Source organism: Emys orbicularis, chromosome 6 (assembly GCF_028017835.1).
Source record: "Emys orbicularis isolate rEmyOrb1 chromosome 6, rEmyOrb1.hap1, whole genome shotgun sequence".
NCBI classification, from domain to species: domain Eukaryota; kingdom Metazoa; phylum Chordata; order Testudines; family Emydidae; genus Emys; species Emys orbicularis.
Window position 1 is genome coordinate 49,692,407 of NC_088688.1, and position 25,679 is coordinate 49,718,085.

General features: G+C 42.5%; 1 protein-coding gene across 1 annotated transcript in view; it reads right to left on the bottom strand.

The window, feature by feature from the left end:
• Nucleotides 1-25,679, bottom strand: part of MAP1B (microtubule associated protein 1B) — a 109,703-nt gene that overhangs the window by 36,222 nt on the left and 47,802 nt on the right. The gene's annotated exons all lie outside the window — the stretch shown is intronic.

A 25,679-nucleotide genomic window follows, 5' to 3' on the forward strand; every position in this document is an offset into this window, starting at 1 on the left:
AAAGAGGGCTGCTGCTGGTTTGCCAAGAATTTTCATAATGTTTGTTTAGAAGGAAGGAAGAAAAGCCATTAAAATCTTGCAGGGGCTCCTCTATTGATATCATTGACAGCAGAGGAGCAGAAGCAGTATGGGCATTTGTCAGGCTGGAAACCGACTTCATGGTACAGATCCCAGGCCACCAAGTGAACAACAATATATGTAAGAGAACGTGGCCCACTCTGAATGTTTAATTTTTTAAAAATTAGCTCAACTAGATTTTTAGAACAAATGGCCACTAATTTTATAGAACAGTTACCCCTGTTTCCAAAGTGTCAGAAGAGAGGAAGAAAACATCATTTACACCTGCACAGAGTGAGTGCGAGGAAACACTGGCCATTTTACCTACTTCTAGTCACTGGACACCATGGATGAAGATGGATTCATGTTCTATTTAAAGAAATTAGGAAAGTAAGACTGATCGTGTTGGAAGAAATATTTTATGTCTTGGATCATCTTTGAATTTATTAGATAAAAGATTTGGTTAAAGTATATATAGATCATTATATAGAATCTTGCACATATATGGTGCTGGTTTGATTCTGGACCAAGTCAATAGTGATCAGAAGTAATTACCATGTGACAGTTGCTCTGTGTATGAATTAAGTTGGGATCAGTCCAGTTCTGGTCATGCAACCACATCATTAAACCCACTGGATCAAATCTTGATCTCAGTTATACTGGTATAACTGAGAGAAGGATTTGGTCCACTACAACTACTGGTGCATTGTTAGGTAGTCGCGCTTGTTAAAGAATTGACTGAAGTACCCTCTCACTGAACTGACCTCTCCAGGTCAGGGCTGACCATGTCAGTTAGGCAGCATGGAAACCCTTTAACTGCTAGCATTCGTATTGTCCCTATTCTATGGGTGGCTATATCACAATTAATTTTATAAAATTTGCGTATAAAAATTATAAATGAAAGGCAAGTGTAGGTAAGGAGGCACTGCTATGAGCCTAATTATTGCTGTATTTATCATTACCCAGCTTTGCTGCATAATACTAAGCCATCAGGAATGCATGCTTTTGCCAACAAGCAAGTCAGCAGAGATGTTACCATCAGCTCTTAACCCCATCAATCATTAATACCAATGTTTGGCTGCACAATGTAAATCAATTCTCTTTCTTACGCAAATGAAATTTTAAAAAGCGGCATCTGTGGAATTCTCTGGAGAAACAATTGTAATAAAAAACAGCCTGTGATAAATATGGCTAGAGGGGATGAGAGAGAATGCAATCCATTTGCAAACAAGGAGTGTTCAACACATGAGCTAACATTTAATAGTCAGTCTTTGCCTGGCAGTTTTTAAACAACTATTTCTCATTCAGAAAAATTTTGAAGTTTCTTTTCTTTTTCAAAGGCATGAATAAAATGTTACCGACATCATTACACAACATAGGGTTAACAGATGACAGAGTGAGCAAAGCTCTCTAATGATTTTTTTCCACACTGCTAGTGAACAGAAAGTAAACTGTCAGCAGCTAGAGACTCTCAAAATCCTCTATGTACTTGTAAATTAGCTTTGATACACATAGCTCTCTACAAGCCTTTGTCTTGCGGAAACATTCCTGGATTGCTGTAGACACTAAGGAAAAAAGTAAAACACAAATCATACTAATTTCAAGGGTCCCACTCCAACCCCCAGAAGAATTTTTTTATGGATAAAAATAATACTTCAGGGAAAAACAATGCACCCCAACAGAATGATGCTATGTTTGAGGAACAGCAATCAGTAAATCCCTTTTCAGTTTCTTTGGATGCAAGCAAAGGAAAAGGCCCTACATATTTTCAGTGTTACTGTGAACAAACAAAAGCCCTATTTATGGATATTACACATGTATTCACATATTAGGGGCTTGATTCTCTACTGCCTTGTACCATGTATAGTCATTTTCACCTGCTCAGAGTGAGTGCATGATGGTTTTAAATGTTATTAAATCAAGATTACACATACACACACTTACACAGGTGACAGCATTTCACACATGTAAATAAGTACATAAAGGGGCCAGGCAGTGGACACACAGACCCTCCTTTACAGTTAAATTCCAAAGGACAAACTACTCCCTTAACAAAAATTGAAATAATAAATATTCTGAAGTCTACCCAAAATATCTCAGCTGTTAAAGACATCAGTTAGGACATTTGAGCTACAAAGTTGGCAGAAGAGACTATATCAGGGCATGTCAACCATTACATTAGAAACCAGCTCATGAATCCTTGCAGCAAAATTTGCTTTACCCTACCCTTAGGTGAGGAGGACGGATTCCAAGGATCCAAGCAAGAGATCCCTTTGAAAAGAATGAGGATTTTGGCCTAAAAACAACAGTGCAACATAACCCCAAGGTTGATGGTGGGTTTTTTTTTCCAATTTGAATCTTTATTTAGTCATTAAAAAATATCTAAATCTTCAGGGGCGTGGGCCTTGGATAGCTCCAAACTATTGTCCCTAATACAGCAAACAGAAAATAGAACCTTTTTGCTCTTCCACCTTCTTTGGATGTTGGGGATCTCAAATTGAGACCCTCAAAAGGACATTTAAACCTCAGTGTTAGGTTAACACAGTTGCTTTCCATTATCCACAAGGCAGACAATATGAGTTCTGGAAGGCTCATCTTCCAATAGTGAATTTTTTAGTGAGTAAAAGAATGCATTTGTTCTGGTGTTTTTAACACAAAAACCAAACAACACACACCATCAAGTAATGCTAACATTGTGACACAGTCCAAAATCCTCTGCGCCAGCATCCTTGAGGCCCCCCGCCACAGCTACAACGCCTCCAGCTGAAGAAGAAAGGATCAAGATCCTCTTTACAGCAGATCCTTAATTAGCTGGAGAAATCATTTGTTAGTGACATGAAGCACTCCTTCCCTCTCATCCCCAGGGTCTGAACACAGTACTTCAGGCCTCTAGTGACCCAAACTGCATCATTACCACCAGCAATACAGCTCACTGAGAGTACTTAGAGAGTCCATGAGAGAAAAACTGGATTTTGTACACTGATCAGTAACCTCATTAGAATCTGAATGAAAAATGTTTCAGCAAGACTGACAGCAGTGGAGAACCAAATTGCCCAACTGGAACACAAGCTGGTGCATATAAAGACTGAGGTTTAAAAAAATGGTAGAATAACTGAGGAAATAGGTAAGTTTAAAAAAAAAACCAAATACATTGGGTTTTATGTTGAGACCCAAGCAAGAACAGGGTACCTAAGAATTTGGGACAGACCATCTGGCAATGAGAGAAAAGGATCTGCAGACTTGATGGAAAAATTAGTTTAAAATATTCTAGTGGGTGGTGATGATTGTGATGATAACATTATTTGCATTGAGGGGCAGTACAGAATCCCTCCCACAGAGGCAGACAAAGGGTGCTCTCTTCCAGTGATACTAAAATTTAACTTTTGGGGATTGGGGAATAGTGAAAAGGAAAGGAGTCTTCAGAAATTTCAAAGAAAGGAAACAGAATTACAAGAACAAGAGAAAATGAAGCTAAGTTTAGCCCTGGTATGCATAACTCCATTTAAATAAGGAAAGATGCATCCACTTCCTCCAGGGCTGAATTTGAGCCAATGGTTTCCCCAAATCTTAAGCGATGGATGGAAAAAATAATTTTCTTCAATGGGAATAAATCTGAATAGCTGAGTGGCAGTACTTTACTTTATATGGCTTCTGTATGAAAACAAAATATATATTTACTGGGATGTTGAGTTGACAAGACAGCTTTGAACAAAAGTCAGCTCTGCAAGTATTACTGAGAACTGTGACAGCAACAAAAATGTGGAAGATTGAAATTGACTGCAAAGTGTTATTTGACTGCAAAGTGTTGTTTCCCTGCCATCATTTAAACCACTTTGATATGTACACAGTTGCTACAGTATAACTCTAAGAAAAAGTATGTTAGGTCTTTGTCTTTTAAATATCTTGGGTTAGTCTGCCCTGCAGTTTGATGGGTTTCTCTGTTTGGAACTGTGGACTATGTTATTATTCTGAACTTAATTACTGTGATGCACTCATTCTCCCTCAAAATAGTCTCTCTAAAAGCTCCCTCTCCCACCCAAAATGGAGGACGCAATAAAATTTCATATGGTTCAGCCTCAGTTTTGTGACTGGCTAGAGGTTCAGGTCCTTCCCCTTATGACTAATTTGTCAACTAAAAATCCCTCAGCAGTAATACCCTGCAGTGTGTTGTAGTTTTTTAAAATGATTTTTAACAACCAGACAAACTGATTTTCTTTTAACCATTGAGCTGACACCTCATCAGGCAGATTTCATTTGGACTTGCACTTGCATGTAATAATGCCCTGAAAATAGAGGATTAAAGCAAAGATTTTGATGCAGATTGAACCGCAACTGCATGGTTCACCCTAACATACAAACTTACTGCACATGATCCAAGTTTCCAGGCCTCTATCTGAATCCCTTGAATAGCAGTGAGAGAAAACAAGTTGACCAATTTGTTGCTAATTCTTCATAAATTGAATTGATATCTTCTGCCTCAAAATTTAAACTATAACATTTTCTGCCTTATAAAATGAGCTATGCTGTGGATTGCTATAATTACCACACTACTACTTGAATACTTTGGGGGTTTTTTACACCACTTTAACAAATTCCCAGTGAAATCTTTTGAAGTAAATTGAATGCACTAAATCAAGTTGTTTGCACATACACTGTTGATTAACAAACTAATTGTACCAACTGTTTTATCACTAAATATTGATTTGCTGCATCATTTGCCAATTTTATGTGACATTTAACTTGCTGTCAAACTACTGCCATATATCAAGTACAGGCAAACTTTTGACCTTTCACCTCATTAGCTACTGTCGGGGGCAAATTCTCCCCCACAACAGGCATTTCTGACCTTCAAAAACAGCTTTTTCTCATACGTTTTCATAAATTTCAGTTTCAGTTTTAAGGTTTTTCCACCATAAGAATGACATTCACAACACTGATACCCCTTCAGGCCAAAAAAAACCCAACCAAAGAAATAAAGAAATTTAAAAACCTAAAACTTCCCCCCCGCAGACAAAAATCTGAAACAAATCAACCTAAAAAGAAAAAACAAAAATAACAAAAAGTAAATAAAATCAAAAATAAAATAAATAAAAAACACAAACCCTACCCCAAGCAGAGATTTTATTCCCAAAATGGAGAAGTGCCAGAATCTCCATGAAGTATACTAGAGACTTTGCTTTCAATTTTACAGATACTATGGTGATGCGTGGCAGTTTAAAACCAATACAAAGATATACAGATGAAGATCAACAACAAAATACAACAAATGTTGCTTTTCCAAAGAGTGGGAATCCTAACTCTGCTGATAAATAAATTTACTCTTGACACAGCTTAAGGAAAAAGTATTTTCAGTCATCAGGCACTGATCTATTTATTTATTCAACTGCAAGTTATTGTCTATCTAGCATTAAAATATATTCTGCTTTAGAGAGAGTTTAAAAGACAACGTCCCTGCCACCAGGGGCTTGCAATCTCTTAAAAAAAAAAAATCAATAATTCTAGTAGAGAATGTTGAAGTGTTTTAAGGAAGAATTCAAAGGCAAAGCTGTTACTGAGTGGGTTACTGGCTAAGCCTCAGAGCCTTCCTTAGTTTCTGGATTTCTAGTGTAAGTAGGGATTCAAAATTCAAACTGATTACATATGCATACCAGGGTAACCAGCTGTCCCTTTTCACTGAGTTTTTCCCAATTATGAGGGACAGTCCCAATGTCCCAGCTGGTTGTAGTGAAACTGGGAAGTGGCCAACCACCTGGCAACCCTGTTTCCCCTCTGTTTAGCTAGCCACTGCTCTCTCCCGGTTGCTGTCACGTCACAACTGTCTTTTTGCTGGGTCCAAGTGTGCCACCTCTTCTTCAGCCAGCTGTTCCTTTATTGATTGGGCCATTTACCATTCATGCCACAGCCATATGGCATGATCCCAGATGCCCCATATTCCACTGTTAGGTAGTGTGGCAAATTGAATGGTGAAGTGGCTAGCAAAGAAAAGAGTCCGCACTAGCAGAGCTAGGCCCACCAGCTGCCAACTGCGAGCAGCAAGTTGCAACAGTGGCAGTGTAATAAGTCAGCGCAGCATTAGGAGCCCACCCCAATATAAGCAGCAGCAAGATCATGTAAGTAGAGGGATGGGGAAAAAGAGAGAGAGCCAGCATATCTGGGCAGAAAAAAAAGGGAGGATACATGGCTGTCCGTAGGAGAGGGAGTGTGAGTGCCTGTTGAAGGAATGTGAGAGCATGGAGGGGAGAAGGCAAGAAAGCTAGGTGGAGTCTATAAGAAGTGGACACCTAATCCTTAAAAAGCATCTTAACCATTATTGGCTCTCTATGTGTACTGCAAGCTCTTTTCTAACAGTTTCATGGTAACAAATGGCAGGTCTATGGTCCATATAAACAAGTCTCTTTCTGGATTTTCCTTTAAAACATTCAAAGGTATGTGGTCGATTACCTAAAAAGGAACAAGATGTCCTTACATCTTGTTTTTGTAGACTAGTAGTACTGTATTTTAATAGTACTGTACTTGCCAATATATTATCTGAGCAACTCACATATGTTAATGAATTTATCTTTAGAATCTCAGGTGTGGAAGTATGATTATCCCCATATTATATAGCTGGGAAACTGAGGCACTGAGCTAGAAAATGTCTTGTCCATGGTCACACAGGACATCTCTGACACAGCCGGCTACAGAATCCTGAGTCCAAGTCCAGTGTCATAGCCACAAGTTAAGTATATCTGATGGAAGCATCACAATAAGAACATAAGAACATAAGAATGGCCATACTAGGTCAGACCAAAGGTCCATCCAGTCCAGTATTCTGTCTACCGACAGTGACCAATGCCAGGTGTCCCAGAGGGAGTGAACCTAACAGGTAACAGGAGATCTCTCTCCTGCCACCCATCTCCACCCTCTAACAAACAGAGGCTAGGGACACCATTCCTTACCCATCCTGGCTAATAGCCATTAATGGACTTAACCACCATGAATTTATCTAGTTCTCTTTTAAACCCTGTTATAGTCCTAGCCTTCCCAACCTCCTCAGGCAAGGAGTTCCACAGGTTGACTGTGCGCTGTGTGAAGAAGAACTTCCTTTTATTTGTTTTAAACCTGCTGCCCATTAATGTAATTTGGTGGCCCTTAGTTCTTATATTATGGGAACAAGTACAGGTGAGTCGCATCATACGCGCATTTAACTATACGCGCTCGGCAAAAAAAAGAAAAACAACAAGATACCTGTAAATAGTGCAGGCGATTCCACCCACCATTCCACGCAATGAGCGTATGCCCCGGAGTGAGCATGAGATGAGAGACGTGAATCTGCTGTTCCCTCAGTCGGTCTCAGTTCCCGCCTGCGCCTCATAGTGTGAGCATCTCACCGCGCTGAGTGTGATTCTAGTGTTTAAAGATACGTATTTTTCATACAACATGGCCCCTAAATGCAAGCCAACTACTTCATCTGGTGCTCAGCCGAAGAAACAGCAATCTGTTCCAACGCTGGAGGAAAAACTGGCTGTGTTGGACTTATTGAGAGACGGTATGTCGGTCTCCAACGTGGCGCGTTAATATGGCTACAACGAATCTAGCATCCATGCCATCAAGATTCGAGAGAGAGAAATTTGTCAAGCCGTGGCATCAAGTGCTCCAATAAATGCTAAGGTGACGGGACAGGTGCGTGATAAGACTTTAGTGAAGACTGAAAAGGCATTAAACTTATGGCTGGAAGACATGAACCGCAAACGTATGCCTATCGATGGCAACACGTTGCGAGAAAAGGCTCTTAGCCTCTACGCGATGTTCAAACCTCTTGCCGAAGAGGGACAGCCTTCTGATGAGAAGGAATTCAAAGCCAGCCAAGGTTGGCTTAACAGTTTTAGGAACCGCTTCAACCTCAAAAATGTGCAGACTACTGGTGAAGCTGCATCTGCCAATGAAGAGGCAACAAAAGCCTACCCTGAACAATTAAAGAAAATCATAGAAGAAAAGGGCTATCTTCCGGAACAAGTTTTTAATGCTGATGAGACTGGGCACTTCTGGAAAAAAATGCCCAACCACACTTACATTTCGAAGTCAGAAAAACAAGCCCCTGGCTTCAAAGCAGCTAAAGACCATGTGACTGTGTTGTTTTGTGGCAATGCAGCTGGGCATTTAATAAAGATGGGCTTGCTCTACAGGGCTGCAAATCACCGTGCCCTAAAAGGCAAGAACAAAAATCTCCTGCCTGTGTTCTGGCAATCTCCTGCAGGGTGACGGCAGCATTATTTCTGGATTGGTTCCACAAGTGTTTCATTCCAGAGGTCAAGCGGTACCTCAAAGAGAAAGGACTTGACTTTAAAGTGTTGCTGATCGTAGACAATGCTCCTGGCCACCCTGCGGCACTCTGGTTTGCACATAACGACGTCGAAGTAGTCTTTCTCCCCCCCAATACCACCTCCATCCTCCAACCTCTCGACCAAGGCGTGATTCGCTGTTTCAAGGCCACGTACACGAGGCTTACGTTCTCACGGATATGTAGCGCTAAGGATGCTGATCCCAATCTTAATGTGATGGAGTGTTGGAAGTCCTTCAATATTGCCGATTGCATCACTTACATTAAACAGGCAATGGATGCAATCAAGCCTGAAACAGTTAATGCATGTTGGCGAAACCTATGGAAAGAATGTGTGAATGATTTTAAGGGTTTCCTGACCATTGACAAAGAAGTGAAACACATTGTTCAGGTGGCCAGGCAAGTGGGTGGTGATGGCTTCATCAACATCCTTGAGGAAGAAATTGAAGAATTAATTGAGAGCCATAGAGAAACATTGACTAACGAAAAGTTAGAAGAACAGGAGTACTTGTGGCACCTTAGAGACTAACAAATTTATTAGAGCATAAGCTTTTGTGGGCTACAACCCACTTCTTCGGATGCATATAAAAACCTGATTGATTTCTCCTTGTTTTAAGGTCCAAGGGGGTTTGGATCTGTATTCACCAGGAGTTGGTGAAAGGAAGGAGGGGGGGGAAGGGTCAAATTCTCCTTGTTTTAAGATCCAAGGGGGTTTGGATCTGTATTCACCAGGAGTTGGTGAAAGGAAGGAGGGGGGAAGGGTCAATTTCTCCTTGTTTAAGATCCAAGGAGTTTGGATCTGTATTCACCAGGGAATTGGTGAGAAGTTTCTAAAAGCTTCCCAGGGAAGGGAATGGTGGCAGCGGATCAGAACTAAGCTGGTAGTTAAGCTTAGAAGTCCTCATGCAGGCCCCCACACTTGAGCCAGCAAGTTAGAATCTTCATAAATTTGCTGAAGTGTTCCAAGCAGCGAAACTCTTGAATGATTTAATTTCTGAATATGATCCCTCTATGGAACAAAGCCTCAAAATCACACGTAGTATTACGGACGATTTGAGACCGTATCAAGAAATGTTTGAGCAGCTCAAGAGACAACAGCGACAGTTGCCGATCACCATGTTTTTCAAAGAAAAACAACCGGCAGCAGATGAATCTACGCAATCAACTTCTCGAGCTGAACCAGAGCCAAGCACTTTGTCTACGACTCGCTCTCTGTCACCCAAGCTTCCATCTCCTGGATCGACATCAAGCCCTGACGACCCCCTGTAATTAAAAATACAGTACTGTAAAATTATATTTTGCATATGTACTCTTTATTATATACTGTACATTACTGCATACATTATACATATTACTGTACTGGGTTGTATACACAAAACCATGTACAGTATACTGTACTTTATGGGCGATTTAAGGGATTTTCGCCTTACGCGCTGACTTTAGAACCTAACCCCCGCGTAAGATGTGACTCCACTGTAAATAACTTTTCCTTATTCACTTTCTCCACACAACTCATGATTTTATATACCTCTATCATATCCCCCTTTAGTCTCCTCTTTTCTAAGCTGAAAAGTCCTAGCCTCTTTAATCTCTCCTCATATGGGACCCATTCCAAACCCCTAATCATTTTAGTTACCCTTCTCTGAACCTTTTCTAATGCCAGTATATCTTTTTTGAGATGAGGAGACCACATCTGTACACAGTACTCAAGATGTGGGCATACCATGGATTTATAAAGGGCAATAAGATATTCTCGGTCTTATTCTCTATCCCTTGCATCAAAAAATGTTGACTATTTAAAAATCTATTAACAATGAATGATACTTCTTTTTAGATTCACTTACTAAGTCACCTTTTTTGGCTACTGTCCACTGCTCAGTCAGTGGCAAGATAACTGCAATTCTTTTATTCCATGTATCAGAGTGCCTGACTATACACACATACATCATTTTAAAACATATCCTAACTATTCAATATATTAAAACTCTAAATAAAATGGCAGCAGAAAACAGAAACCAAGACCCTCACCGTGCTCCCACTGAATTTTTGTCCTATGCATAAATACCAGCTAAATATTTAATATTTTGCATAAACTGCAAGAGCAGGAGCAAATCTAATCCATCTCATCCTCTCTTTATCTTTCATCAACTTCTTATAGACAGAAAGGTATGTGTTTCATTTTAAAATAGTCATCAAGCTTTGTAATCCTCCATTTTATAAGCATCATGCTCATAGGAGGTTATTGCAGTCAATTCATCTTACTGTATGAGCAAACTTTCATTATAAGGATGCAATCATTCTTTCATGTTCTCATAATAATCTTTCCCCAACCCTATCCCCCTAATTTTAAATACCTAGAAAATGGCAAGGGCAGGGAAACTGTATTCAGTATTTCCACCGAATACTACAGCTCTAACATTCTAACACTATGATTTTTCTGCAGAAGTGAATGTGAATTTGGAGTGTTGGTTTTCAGTTACACAGCAGATTGCCCTATTACCCACATAATTGGCGGCTACCATGTGGTGTGATGAAAGACTGCAATGATGTGGAGCTGACTCATCAATCCTGAAGGTTACTGAAGTCCCAGGCCTGGAACTTTACTGGGAATAATACCAACCAGAGAAAGGAAAGGTAACATGGCAATGTCAAATGCTCTCTTGTCTAGGACAAAAAAAGTACATTTCTTCTTTTAGTACCTGAACACATTTATGACCCAGAAATTAAAATAATGAGTGTTGCAGTCTAATTCCAAGTGAAATCTCCTCTATAATTGTTCAGATAATCTGATATTTTAACCTCATGTAATTATTCAAGAAATGAAAGATCTCTTTCACAGTTCAAATTGGTCTAATCACTGAAAAGCTAAACAACATATTCTGCAAAAATAGGTAACTCTTTGCTCAATATTTCTATGGGCCTCATTTCAGGATCATTACCTACAAATGCAACACTTGAAGCTCCAGTATTTTAAAAAAAGAATCTGATGCCATAGTTAGCAGGAGTGGTTTGTAGCTTAAGCATTCTCCTATTATACTAGGCAGCCAATACATGTTCAGTGGTGCAAGGAAACTATTAGTGGGTTGTATGAAGATGCTCAGCAAATTCAATCTCGGGGGAAAAAATGCTTGGGGCTTATTTCAAGGGTGGTTTTACATGGAAAAGAAGCATGAGGGCCATTCTTTTATCACAGCATGTGATAGCTGGGATCATAATTAAATAATTCTGAGCCTGATCCAAAGCCCATTGAAGTCAACAGAAGTATTTCCACTGACTTCAGTAGGCTTTAGATCAGGCCCTCTGACTGTAAAATATCTTAACTGTTGAAATGAAAGCTAAATAGGAAATGCCAGTATTACCTTTCTCCTTAAATGGAATTTAATCTACAGTATTGCTCAAGACCCTTAATATACTTGTAAAAGTCTCCGCTAATTTTACATTATTATTTCTCTCTCTTTTTTAACATTGTTATTGTAACTCTCAGTGACGGTTCACAGCTCAGAAGGCAGACATTAGTTCACAGATTCCATTAACTCAGGGTTTAGGGTCTTCTAATGCTAGGGAGCTGCCCAGGGTGAGTCAGCTTCAGAGGCTTTGATCTTGTGGGATGCTATACTTTCCAATTTATCTTCTTGTGTTGCTCTCTCCAGCTGTGGTGCAGTGCTCTGCTCCCACTGTGCGGACTGTCAACGAAGTGACATTTGTCAGAGTACTTTCCTCTGCACCACTGTGTGCCAATGCTTCAGAATGTAGGATTTCACTGAACTTCGCTATAACTACCAGCACAATACACTGAAAACAGAACACAGCATAGTAACATCAGGAGTAAGCAAGCAACACAAGAATGCCTGGAGTGGGAATAAAACACTGAATTGAAAGGAAGGATGAGAACAACCCTTTTGTAAGAGGAAAGGGTAGAAGGGGAGAAGAAACCACACACAATGGAGGAAAAACAAGCAAGATGATTGAGTACAAAAATACTGCTGGGCCAAAGATTGCTCAGTTACACCAAACACAGGAGTAGATCTGGAGTAATTGCACTGATTTCAGTGGAGTTACTCCAGATTTAAACTAATGTAACAGAGAAAAATTTGGCCTAATCATTTTTTAAAATTGAATTTTTGAACCTGTTGTGAAGCAATAAATTCTTCAGGAGAACAATGGAGTTTTGAAAATTTCATCTGAGGGTTGACGGACTCTTCAATTCTCCCAGTCTCTGAGTGATCTCTGTGTTTGCTATCAGTCTGAAAAATATACTACCTCACAGAAATGTTGGGCTGGAAGGGACCTCGGGGTGCTAGAAAAAAGATCAGGTGCACTGAGATATGTGCATATGCTGCAAGACTCAGTGACTGCTTCCTTGCTCTTGGTTGTAATGAGACCCAGGCACTTCTGAGAACAGGACCTAGTCCTTGTATCTCAAAAAGGGTCTCTCTGCTTTTGCATCAAGATCTTGTGTCTGATGAGGAACAAGAACTTCTGAGGAAGACAAGACCAGGCCTCTGGCCTGATAAAGGTCTTGCTTCTCTTGCTTCAGGCTTTATGTCTGTCTAGACTTTTCCCTGAGGTCTTTGCTTACAGCATTACTCAGACTGGAGACAGCAGAGAATACTCTAGGAAACCTGTTTGAGATATCTGGTCTTCACAGACATCTCTGGCTGATTTTAACTTCAGCCTTTTACTTCACTTTCCATCAGGGGAAGTGTCTAGATTTTGATTATTTCACAAATTCTAGTCTACAGTAACATTTCTAACGAGCTGGGCTCTCATCACTATGGCAATTGGAGCCAAACCCAGAGCTACAATTAGAAGTCTTTGAAGGCAGTTCCTATTCTGGAATCAATGCTGCAAATGGGAATGTAGTTATATGATCATCGGCCATCTCCATGGAAAGTCTCCAGGGAGTTACATACATATATAGTTTGGTGTAAACAAAAAATACACTTTCCCTTTAAACTGCTATTCTTTTATATGGACTCTGGTTTATTCCAATATTAAAGTGCTCCAGTTTATATGGACTGTCTCTCCTTCCTCTCAATTAAAACAGAGAATATCCTCTGACAGCCAATGAATAATGAATAACAGAAGATTTGCTGGCATCTCCTGTGAACTATATTGCAACTGGACTTGGGTTCCAGCTTAGCTGTTAACTTTATAGTATATAAAATAATTTATAGTTGAGTTTTTATTTAGTCTGCCAGTCAACAAAGATTCTTCCTTAGGATCTTTGTAACCTATCCACTTAATCTCCACTGTAAAATTCATTACACACAATAAAAAAAAACCCAAATCCTTTAAAATCACATCCTGATTATTTGTTTGCCACAGCACTTCTTTAACCCTATTGCATGCACATATATTTTCTTTTCTTTTCAAGTACCATCAGAGCTTTAGCTTTAGCTTTGTTTCATAATCAAAATGTAATTATAGGATTTGTATTGTAAACATTTTTGAGCATTTGCTTTTACTTCTTTATAAACCTTTTAGGAACTCCTCACTCTGCCTACTGTATGTGATCATTACCTTCCAATTTACCAGTTGTGGAACGCCCCCTTGAGCCTTCATGAGCACTATAAAACCTAACAAGATGCTCTGTTTGTAAGCCTTTAATAAGAATTGGGCTTAATTTTTTTCCCTGGCAACCAGCCAGCTTCCCAATTCTACAGAAGCTGTTGCCCAGGGCTTACATTTTGCTTTATATAAACACTCAGTGAAAAATATTAAGATAAACAGTGTTAATAATCAATTTCTTAACTTATAGAAGTCACTGTCATACGCTAGTAGCAAAACCTTTGCTAACTTGAGACATCAAAGTGACTTCTGTACCCTAAAGAAGAGCTCTGTGTAAGCTTGAAAGCTTGCCTTTCTCACCAACAGAAGTTGGTCCAATAAAAAAATATTACCTCATCCACCTTGTCTGCTGTACCCAAAGGCAGAAAGCTTGCTGTAAAAGGGAGGAAACCCAGCTGAAAGCCCGGAAGCATCTTTGCTCTATGATTCTTTATTGAATATTGGAGTCTCTGCTGAGAAGGTGTCTTTGTCCAAAATGGTCAATGTAATATGAAAAAGTGCCCATACTAACAATAAAGATACATACTATAAATAAATTACCTAGGGAGCTGCAAACATTTTAAAAGGAAGGAATCAGAAGGTGCAGCTGCTAGATCAGGGGCGGGCAAACTTTTTGGCCTGTGGTCCGCATCGGGTTTCAGAAATTGTATGGAGGGCCGGTTAGGGAAGGCTGTGCCTCCCCAAACAGCCAGGCGTGGCCCGGCCCCTGCCCCCTATCTGCCCCCCCCCACTTCTCACCCCCTGATGGCCCCCCCGGGACTCCAGCCCCATCAACCCCCCCTGCTCTCTGTCCCCTGACTGTCATGTCAGGCCAAAAGTATCTAACAACCTACCTGCTTCTAGGTGCCTATTCTTATCCTTTTAGGATTCTGCTGCTATGCAGAGAACCAAATGGAAACCCAAACAAGTCCCCAGAAACTGGGTATTCCTACGTAAATCATTCTAATGACACTTGGAAAAGTATCTGACCACCGTAAAACACCTGCAATAAAATTTTGGCTCCACTGACGTCAATGGGAGTTTTGCCACTGACTTCAGCGAGGGCAGAATTTTACCTTCAAACTCTCCCACCTGAAAATATCCAAACTTTAATAATTATTCTGTTCAAACTAGAGGATTAGCTATTATTTTCCACATGGTGCCAGTGCAAACACTTGATACAATCTGAATCATCTGATATAACCTAACAGAGGCACAGAATTAAAAATTATCAATAAGTGAAGGTTGGTTTTTTAATCAGATTCACAGATCTCTCTCATAAACACATCCATGTAATGTTTCATCAGCACCAACCCCTGTGACTAAGCCCGTTGCTCACAGGAACACTCTGACTGCATCCTTTGGCTACTGTCTCCACAGCTGGTCTTGGAATGACACAAGGGTTTTGCAATGCATGATGTCCAAACACTTTACTCTTTACCAGTGGTGCTGGAACTGGGAGGCCCGGGGGGCCATGGCCCTCCCACTTTTCACAAGGGCAGACCCCGTCCCCTTCCCCTCTTCTTCTCCCCAAGGTCCCACCCCGCAGCCGGGCCAGCGTGGAGCCCGGCCAGGGAGCTGTGCAGACTCTCCACCTGGCTGCAATGCAGGAGGGGGCCTCCCCCTCTGGTCCAGGGCAGGTGGAGAGTCTGCCGTGACTCCGTGCTGGCTCCCCACAGCTGCCCATGTGGCTCTCCCCGACCTGGCTCCGGGCAGGGTGGAGAGGGCCCTCAGAGCCACAGTGTGGCCATGGTAAGAGCCTTGCCGCAGGCAGCTGTGGGGAGCTGCGAACTGTCCATCTGCCCTGTGGCTGCTCGGGCCAGTTGTGGGTCTGTGTGTGCTATGCTTATCATGGCCGGGCTGCAGCTCTGATCCGGATCAGGGAGAGCCGCATGGGGAGCATGGGTCCCTCCACTTGCCCTGGGCAGGAGCCCGGGGACAGGGGCAGGGGGCTGCTTTCGCCCCTTCCCCCCTTGCTCCAGCTTCCAGCTTGGTCGGGGCAAAGCCTCAGGGGGTGGGGGCCCCTGGCCCCCCCACTTTTGGGATGGCTCCGGCGCCCTTGCTCTCTACTCAGCTAATGAGTCAGACAGAATTGCCTATAAAGTATCTGCTATTAACAGTAATGTGCCTCCAAGAGATATTCTGTGAGAGTATCTCCTTAAATATACCACCCAAGAGTCCCGATTGCAATTTTTATACAACTATATGCAAAGCAACACAACAGGAACCAGAACTGTACAGAGTGAGAACATGGGATTACAGACAGTTCTGAGAATGTGCAACCTGTGCAGGCATGCAAGATGCCTCTCCACACCTCCAGAACAGTAATGTGATGTCACAAACTGAATGCACTTTAGCTTTGAAGACATTGGCATGTGAAAGTGCTAAACCCACCCAGAAGGAATAACAGATGTAAACTACGGTTGGGGGTGGGAGCACAGGGACAGCAAGACAGGAGGTAAAAGCAAAAGCTGCCCCTTGCTTTGACAAAATCGGTCAGACTCTTGAGTGTGGAATATAGGTCTGAATTGCTGGCATTCCCCCCCCCCTAAAAAAAAAAGTGGTTTTACCCCAAAAAGATCTACTTTAATGTTAACACATTTTGGTAATCATCATCTAATTTTCTCACCCTCTAACCCAGGTGTGGGCAAACTTTTATACCCACATCTGGATATAAAAATTGTATGGCGGGCCATGAATGCTCACAAAATTCGAGGTTGGGGTGCAACCAGAAATGAGCTCAGGGTGTGGGAGGGGGCTCTGGGCTGGGGTGCGGTGTGTGTGTGGGCTCTGGCTGGGGGTGTGGGCTCTGGGGTGGGGCTGGGGATGAGGGGTTTGGGGTGCAGGAGGGTGTTCTGGGATGGTACCAAGGGGTTCGGAGGGCAGAAGGGGAATCAGGGCTGGGGCAGAGGGTTGGGGCATGGAGGGGGCTTAGGGGTGCAGGTTCAGCGCTTACCCCTCAAGCAGCTCCCGGAAGCAGCGGCATGTCCCTCCTCCGGCTCCTATGTGGAGGCACAGCCAGGCAGCTCTGCGCACTGCCCCATCTGCTGGCGCCACCCCTGCAGCTCCCAGAAGCAGTGGCATGCCCCCATATGGCTCCTATGCGGAGGCGCGGCTCTGCGCGCTGCCCTGTCCTCAGGCAGTTCCCGGCCAATGGGAGCTGCAGGGGGCGGCAGTTGGGGCAGGGGCAGCATGCAGAGAGACCCCTGCCTGCCCCTACACATAGGAGCTGGAGGGGGGACATGCCACTGCTTCCGGGAGCCGCACAGCAAGCCCCTGACCCCGCACCCAAGCTGGAGCAGGGCAAGCCCCTGACCCCGCTCTCTGGTGGGAGCTCAAGTGCCGGATTAAAAGGCCTGACAGGCCAGACGTGGCTCGCGGCCATAGTTTTCCCACCCCTGCTCTAACCTGTTTCTAGGAAGAAGTTGTGCCTCCTGCTGACGACACAACAACAGGCAACCTCAGTGAGAGGGAAGGCAGCAAGAAGCAGCACCTACTGCAACCAAAAAGGGAGGCTGATGCTGCTTCCAAAAGCTTTATGTTTACCTTGATATATTTTCTTTCCCCCTCCCCACATCAAAGGAGGGTGATGGTAGCCGTCCTATTATGACCATCAAATTTAATTGCTTTTGTGCCCAGAAAAATTCGGCAATCTTGCATATAAGATTCAAGAAAACCTCGACTATTGATAGGGTTACCATATTTAAAAAATAAAAAAAGAGGACACTCCACGGGCCCTGGCCCCGCCCCTTTCCCCACCACCGGCCCCGCCCCAACTCCGCCCCTTCCCCAAAGTCCCTGCCCTAACTCCCCCTCCTCCCTCCCAGCCACGCGAAAAGGGCTGCCCGAGCGCTACCGGCTTCACGGTTTGCCGGGCAGCCTCCAGACCCTGCGCCCCCGGCCGGCGCTTCCCCAGCGCAGCTGGAGCCCGGGAGGGGAAGCGCCCAGCCGGGGGCGCAGGGTCTGGAGGCTGCCCAGCAAACCATGAATCCGGTAGCGCTCGGGCTTCGGGCAGCCCCTATGCCTCCGGACCCCAGCCGCCGGCCGGGCACTTCTCCTCCCCGGCTCCAGCTGCTCTGCTCCTCCCCGGACTCAGACTTCGGCTCTGTTTAAGAGCCAAGCTGCCCGAGCCAGCGCTACCGGCTGGGGGCAGCCCCCATGCCTCCGGACCCTGCGCCGCCGGAGCAGAGCAGCTGGAGCCCGGGAAGGGAAGTGCCCGGCCGGCTGCTCGGGGTCTGGAGGCACGGGGGCTGCCCGAAGCCGGTAGCGCTGGCTCGGGCAGTTTGGCTCTTAAACAGAGCCGAAGTCTGAGTCAGGGGAGGAGCAGAGCAGCCGCGGGAGAGGAAGTGCCCGGCCGGTATTTTTCCCGGACATGTTCGGCTTTTTGGCAATTCCCCCCGGACGGGGGTTTGATTGCCAAAAAGCCGGACATGTCCGGGAAAAACCGGACGTATGGTAACCCTACTATTGAGAGTTGCTGAATTTTCAACCAGATAAATATTCCTAATGTGCAGAGAAAACCAAAAGTGACCTGAAGAAGTTTTCAGTATTTATTAAAACTAACATTTTTTAAAAATGCAAAGGTCTGTTCGAATAGCATATCACAAGCAGGAACAAGCATTTAGTTAAGTATGATTCTACTTCAGATTTTGTTTGTTGCAACTGATATCATGGCTGCCTTTTCCCAAGCCTTAGCTGTAATATAAAAACTGCTAAACATTCCTTCTGCCTCAAAAATACAAGTCTCTTAGAATATGTATTACTACTCAATGGGAACTGTAATACAATCCAGGTCTAGTCCTCTGTGAAATTGTAATCATGGTACACCAAAGATTTCCAATTTTAGGGTCTATTCTCTCTAAATGTCTGCTTAAGTCCCATGAATGCCAACAAAAGTTATGTGCATGCAACAATGAAAGATTAGACTCCTTTATTGTTTAAGATGTGGTGGTCTGTCCTGAGCTGCTTTTGGACAAACCTTAAAGATATTGCAAGAACTATGGGGAGTTAATCTCATTACACACTAACAGCATTTATGGCAGTCAGCAAAATGTGTGTTTGTTCCTTAAATCAACCATACATCACCACCTGGTTCCCTACAACTGGAAAACCCCTTCTACAAATACATGTATACATATGCAGACGAGTTCCAGTCTGGGAGATTAATCTGTGAGCAACTATGTTTCGATTCTGTAGCACTTTCTCCCCCACTGAGTACAACATATATTCACTTTGTCTGAATATTTATAATTAAACAATGGATTATATTTTAAAGCATTTAAACTATAAAGATCCTTTTAACAAGTCAACATTATGGAAATCATGGATTTAGAAACAAATTATTTTAAAACATGTTATGCTGTGATGTTTTTCAGTGGAACCATTACAAAGACTGAATGTTTTAAGTTTCTATAATCACCAACCCCAACTAATATCCCTCCAAAATAAAATTGCTGCATAGACTTGCTTTAAATACTGTATCATCAATACATAGCCATTCCAGAAAATACAGAAACTTGTAAAGGATACAATGAGAATGAAAACTACATAAGAGACACTTCCCCCCCCCCCCCCCCCCCACATTAGCCAGCCTTGTCTTTACAGGAGGCCCCATAATATTCTCAAAGATATTGGGACAGATCCTCAGCATAGCTCCACTGAAGTCAGTGGAACCACTCAGTTTTACACCAGCTGATGATCTCGCCCCTTGATTACAATTCTGCTCCATCTTCAATAGATGACCACCTCAGTTAAGAGACCTGTTTAAGTCAGCCAATTGAATGGCTTCTTTAAGCAGGTATCATTGTACAAGAAGAGCACTGTGAACAAAAAGAACCTTTTGACTATGCTGTAGATGATTTCTACACCTTCCTACTCTAAACCAAGCAGATGGGTCATTGCTCATCATCACTTAATAGAGCTCTTATTTTGCCCCTTATACTGGTATAAATCCAAAAGTAACTCAATTTAAACCAGTGGAGTTACTCTGGATTCAAAAGGGCATAAAGGAAAACAGAATTTGGCCAATACAGTAAAGCTATATGTCTGGTATATTGATATAGATGTTTCAACTAATATTTCAAAGTAGGTAAAGAACATATAGGAAATCACAATGGGGAGACTCCTTTCATTACATAAAGGATCTGTGGTCTGCTGTATTACTGCTGCAATATTACCATGATGTAGATTTACAAAGCAAGGTGTATAATATGAGACTATTTCTAGATGAGCACAGATAACACTAATGCTCAGGCATTCATGTATATCACCTGGAAGTTCTTTCAAATTAAAAAATCAAAGACATTCTGGAATTCCCCCAGTTTAATAGTGGAGGAAAAAGGGGCAGGCCCCCCTAGTTTTCCCAGGTTTACATCCAGCAATGGTGCTGAGCGGTTGTTCAATCAAACTAAAGTATGGTGGGAAACAGCACCAACTTGTGGGAATACAGGGGTGGAGGGAGGCAAATGCACCCACCCCCAAGGTTTATGCACTTGCTTAACATTCCATAGGCCGGGGAGCTGGTAGGGGGACATGGCCCAATTGCCTTTAAGCAGTCGACCCATACAGCTGGTGCCAGAGTGGTCCAGAGCATCACTCCAGCTACATAGTCACAATGCCATTGAAATTGACCAAGCTGCCCCTTCATACAGACAGAGGGGTGGCTGGGTTAAATTTCAGTGCATGCCTGACTGGGTGCAAGTGGTTGCAGTGTCACTGAAATTTGGCCCGGCCGCCCCTCCAGCTGGATTTCTGTGTTCAAATGGAGGGGCGGCTGAGCCAAATAGTGTTGTGACCTGGTGCAGGGGGAGTCTATTTCAGTATAGCAGAGGAGTCTGATGAGAACTTGATTCCTGGCGGCACCGGCTCATGCACTGAGTGGGTAAGAGAGCAGGGAAACTGGAGTCTTTGGGAGAAGGGAGGTGGGGAACAAGTGAGGACTGGAACAGGTTCCCTGCCAAGATGTGGAGGGGAACCAGAATTTGCCTCCCATCCATTATGAAATATGTGAATTGGTGTCACTTATAGTGGGTGAACCGCAAGAATCTCTGAAGTCTGCCAATGTGGAACACAGGAGAGGAGAGGTAATCAATTTTCCTTTTTATAGATTTCCTTTTTTCAATTATATTTGGCAACAGAGACTGATTTTTAATGCCTTCATTAGTAGCCTAAAGCAATGAGTTATGAGATGAGACTTTACAGAGAATTACTGTAGAATATGCACTTGTAAATTTGCTTAAATTTAAATGATAGGGTTGTGTTGGCAGAATTTTTTAAGAGCACTAACATGTTGAAATATACAGAGGGAAATATGGATAATGTGCCAAAATAGAACAATCTGCAGCAAAAAGGAATATACAACATTCTGATTTTCTTTAAAGAACGTACTGTATATAATTTGCAGCTGTAAATTTTATAATGAGTTGTTAAGATGATACACTTTCTCTGTACTGATAGCTCTGGGGTACTATTATTGAGGAGTGAACCTCAAAAGATTCAGAGGTTCTGTTTAGATTAGGTGCTTTTTTTTTTCTCCTTTTTTCATCCAAACTGTCCCTTTGAGGCTAGTTACCCCGTAACCATAATCTCCCCTCCATACTTGTGGCTTCTCCCATCAAACAGACTATTTGCCTTCTCTGTGTCTCTGTGCTTTGTGAATTGCCTTCTCCTGGAAATCATGTCGTGGAGCCCTCAGGTCTGAAAGGCTCTCGATTGTGTCCTCAGGGATTACTCTAGTGAAATAATCCACACTCTGAGGCTTCCTTGATAAAAACAATAAGGGACTAGGAGAACAGAAGAAAGAAGATCCAGGGGGATTAGAAGATCTCTGGATGATAGGTGATAGGAAGAAATAAAGAAAAGATCTCAGGGGAATAAGTTCTCAAGAGAGGGAAATCTCAAATAGATGGAGATGGGGGAAGATGGCAAAAGACAGAATAAGGAGAGCTTTGTTAAAACTACTCAATAAAGAGTGAAAATAATTTACTAAACAAATCGCTCGTGCTTTCGTGTGTGGTTAGAGCTAACTTGCTTTAAAAAAATCTTGTAGATTTTCCAAAAATTTACACAGACTCTCGGGTGGCAGAATGGGGGTCCTAGAGAAATTGTCAACATTGCCTGCAGATTTCCAGAAGCCTTATGGTTAGCGGCCATTTTCATCTCAGAATTCTGAGATGAAAATAAATAAAATAAATAAATAAATAATCTGGAAAAAGGGGTAAACAGTGAGGTGGCAAGATTTGCAGATGATACAAAACTACTCAAGATAATTAAGGTTTCAGAGTAGCAGCCGTGTTAGTCTGTATCCGCAAAAAGAACAGGAGTACTTGTGGCACCTTGTTAGTCTCTAAGGTGCCACAAGTACTCCTGTTCTTTTTTCAAGATAATTAAGTCTGCGAAGAGCTACAAAAGGATCTCTCAAAACTGGGTGACTGGGCAACAAAATGGCAGGTGAAATTCAGTGTTGATAAATGCAAAGTAATGCACATTGGAAAACATAATCCCAACTATACATATAAAATCATGGGGGTCTAAATTAGCTGTTACCACTCAAGAAAGAGTTCTTGGAGTCATTGTGGATAGTTCTCTGAAAACATCCACTCAATGTGCAGCGGCAGCCAAAAAAAGCACACAGAATGTTGGGAATCATTAAGAAAGGGATAGATAATAAGACAGAAAATATATTGCCTCTATATAAATCCATGGTATGCTCTCATCTTGAATACAGATGTGGTCGCCCCATCTCAAAAAATATATTGGACTTGGAATAGGTTCAGAAAACGGCAACAACAATGATTGGGGTATGGAACGGCTGCCATATGAGGAGAGATTAATAAGACTGGGACTTTTCAGCTTGGAAAAGAGACGACTAAGGGGGGATATAATAGAGGTCTATAAAATCATGACTGGTGTGAAGAAAGTTAATAAGTGTTATTTACTCCTTCTCATAACACAAGAACTAGGGCCACGAAATGAAATTAATAGGCAGCAGGTTTACAACAAACAAAAGGAAGTATTTTTTCATATAACGCACAGTCAACCTGTGGAACTCCTTGCCAGAGGATGTTATGAAGGCCAAGACTATAACAGGGTTCAAAAAAGAACTAGATAAATTCATGGAGGATAAGTCCATCAATGGCTAATAGCCAGGATGGGCGGGTAAGGTGTCCCTAGCATCTATTTGCCAGAAGCTGGGAATGGGTGACAAGGGATAGATCACTTAGACTCATAGACTCATAGACTTTAAGGTCAGAAGGGACCATTATGATCATCTAGTCTGACCTCCTGCACAACACAGGCCACATAATCTCATCCACCCACTCCTGTAACAAACCCCTAACCTATGCCTGAGTTACTGAAGTCCTCAAATTGTGGTGTAAAGACCTCAAGGTGGAGAGAATCCTCCAGCAAGTGACCCGTGCCCCACGCTGCAGAGGAAGGCGAAAAACCTCCAGGGCCTCTGCCAATCTGCCCTGGAGGAAAATTCCTTCCCGACCCCAAATATGGCGATCAGTTAAACCCTGAGCATGTGGGCAAGACTCACCAGCCAGCACCCAGGAAAGAATTCTCTGTAGTAACTCAGATCCCACCCCATCTAACATCCCATCACAGACCATTGGGCATATTTACCTGCTAATAATCAAAGATCAATTAATTGCCAAAATTAGGCTATCCCATCATACCATCCCCTCCATAAACTTATCAAGCTTAGTCTTGAAGCCAGATATGTCTTTTGCCCCCTCTTGATGATTACCTGTTCTGTTCATTCCCTCTGGAGCACCTGGCATTGGCCACTGTCAGAAGACAGGATATAGGCCTAGATGGACCTTTGGTCTGACCCAGTATGGCTGTTCTTATGTAGCTAAATAGCTTTAGTGTTTTGTCTATACCCTAATATGAAGTTAAATGCCCATCTTTTTGCATTGTTTTTACTCGCTACTCAGGAATGAAGATAAGACAACAGGGTCAAAGGGAGGCTTGCACAACAACACAAAGCAAATACAGCAATAAAAACAAAGAACCTCACTATGTTAAATAACAAACAAATAAAATAACTGACATGTCTAATGGTAATATAGACAATATATCAAAAGGAAGAGATTGGAAGGGAAAATAAAGTAATAAATATAGGGACAAGAGTGATTAGTGAAAAACCTTGGTGGAAAAGTTTCCAGGTGTTATGTAGCATAGGCAAGGAACAAAATTAGAAAGATTTTAAGGTGTTGTAGGACCATAAGGCCTACCAAGGAAAAATCATCTTCTCCCTTAAGAGTGGGTTTTTGTCAGAGCTCAGATCTCCTGTTTTCTGTTTTTATGGGTAAGGACTCAAATGTTACCACGGCCAAGATAGTTAAGGGCTTTAAAACCTGCAGTGCCAATTTAAAATTAATCTGCATCTCTATAGGCTGCCAATGTAAAGAATGCAGGTGAGCATGAATGGAAACTACTGAGTTATCATGTCACTCATAGGCGTCAACTCCCTGGGTGCTCCAGGGCTGAAGCACCCATGGAAAAAAATTAATGGGTGCTTATCACCCACTGGCAGCCAGCTCCTCTCCCTCTCCCCCCCAGTGCCTCCCACCCGTCTGCAGCCCCGCAGATCAATTCCTCTCCCAGCACCTCCCGCCCACCGTGATCAGATATTCCATGGTCTGCAGGAGGCGCTGGAAGGGGAGGCGGAGGAGCTGAGATGGGGGGGCATGCTCAGTGGAGGAGGGGATACTGGGTAGGAAGAGGTGGGGTGGGGTGGAGGTGGAGCCTTGGGGGAAGGGGTGGAGTAGGGGCAGGGCATAGGGCAGAGAGTGGATTGAGCATCCCTGGGACAAGGAAGAAGCCGGCGCCTGTGATGCCACTGCATTCTGAACAAGCTGCAAGCAATGGAGTAGCCCTACCTCAGAATAAATAAGAAGAGTCCATTCTTCTAAGGATATGCACACTCCTCATTAAGTATATATTTTTTCCTTTTAAGATCATTTCTGGAGACAACTTCATGGTAACAGTAGCGCTTCTGACTTCCAACCTGTATCTAAAATAACCCTTTCAATTTATAGCCCACAGTGACACAGAATCCTCTTTATTCCCAAACTTCTCATTACCACACAAAGTTCAATTTAGAGTGAAAAAAGAAACATTTAATCCTGAGAAGTGCTTAACTTCCCCATGTAAAACAGAACTGCCAAGGTCTGCCATAGAAATAGCTCTTTGACTGTTTTCTGAATGCTTGTAAAAATAGATATCAGGTTATTACAAAGGTTTTGTTGGTTATATCATTTTTCACCACACAAGCCCTCAGAGTGGATTAAATCCTAAGGGCTCTTACTCATTTTTTTAAAATCCTTTCTCACTGGGCAAATTCCCATGGGTTTTAATGAGAGTTTGTCTGAATAAAAACTGAACACCCCCCCAAGGATCTAGACCCAGGTTTGTAGTGTACAGTAGATTATATGATATAATCTAAATATAGAAGGTACTTTGTTCTTGACATATAGCTAAGAGAAAAATAAAGATGGATATTTTAAAGTTATACAAATATGCTCCGTTTCCTCTCACTACATCCAAAATTGGAGGGCCCCTAAAACCTTCATGGAGTCTCCAGGATTTCTGTCAGTTTTCCCCTTTGTTATTTTCCCCACTCTCAAAGCCACATGCCATGACAGCTGTCCTTTGTCAGAAAGGAGCTTGATATGGATCCATCAGAGTCCTGAAAAAGCCAAGGAGTCACTGCTGATTGACATGAGGCATTCCTATCCCTAGA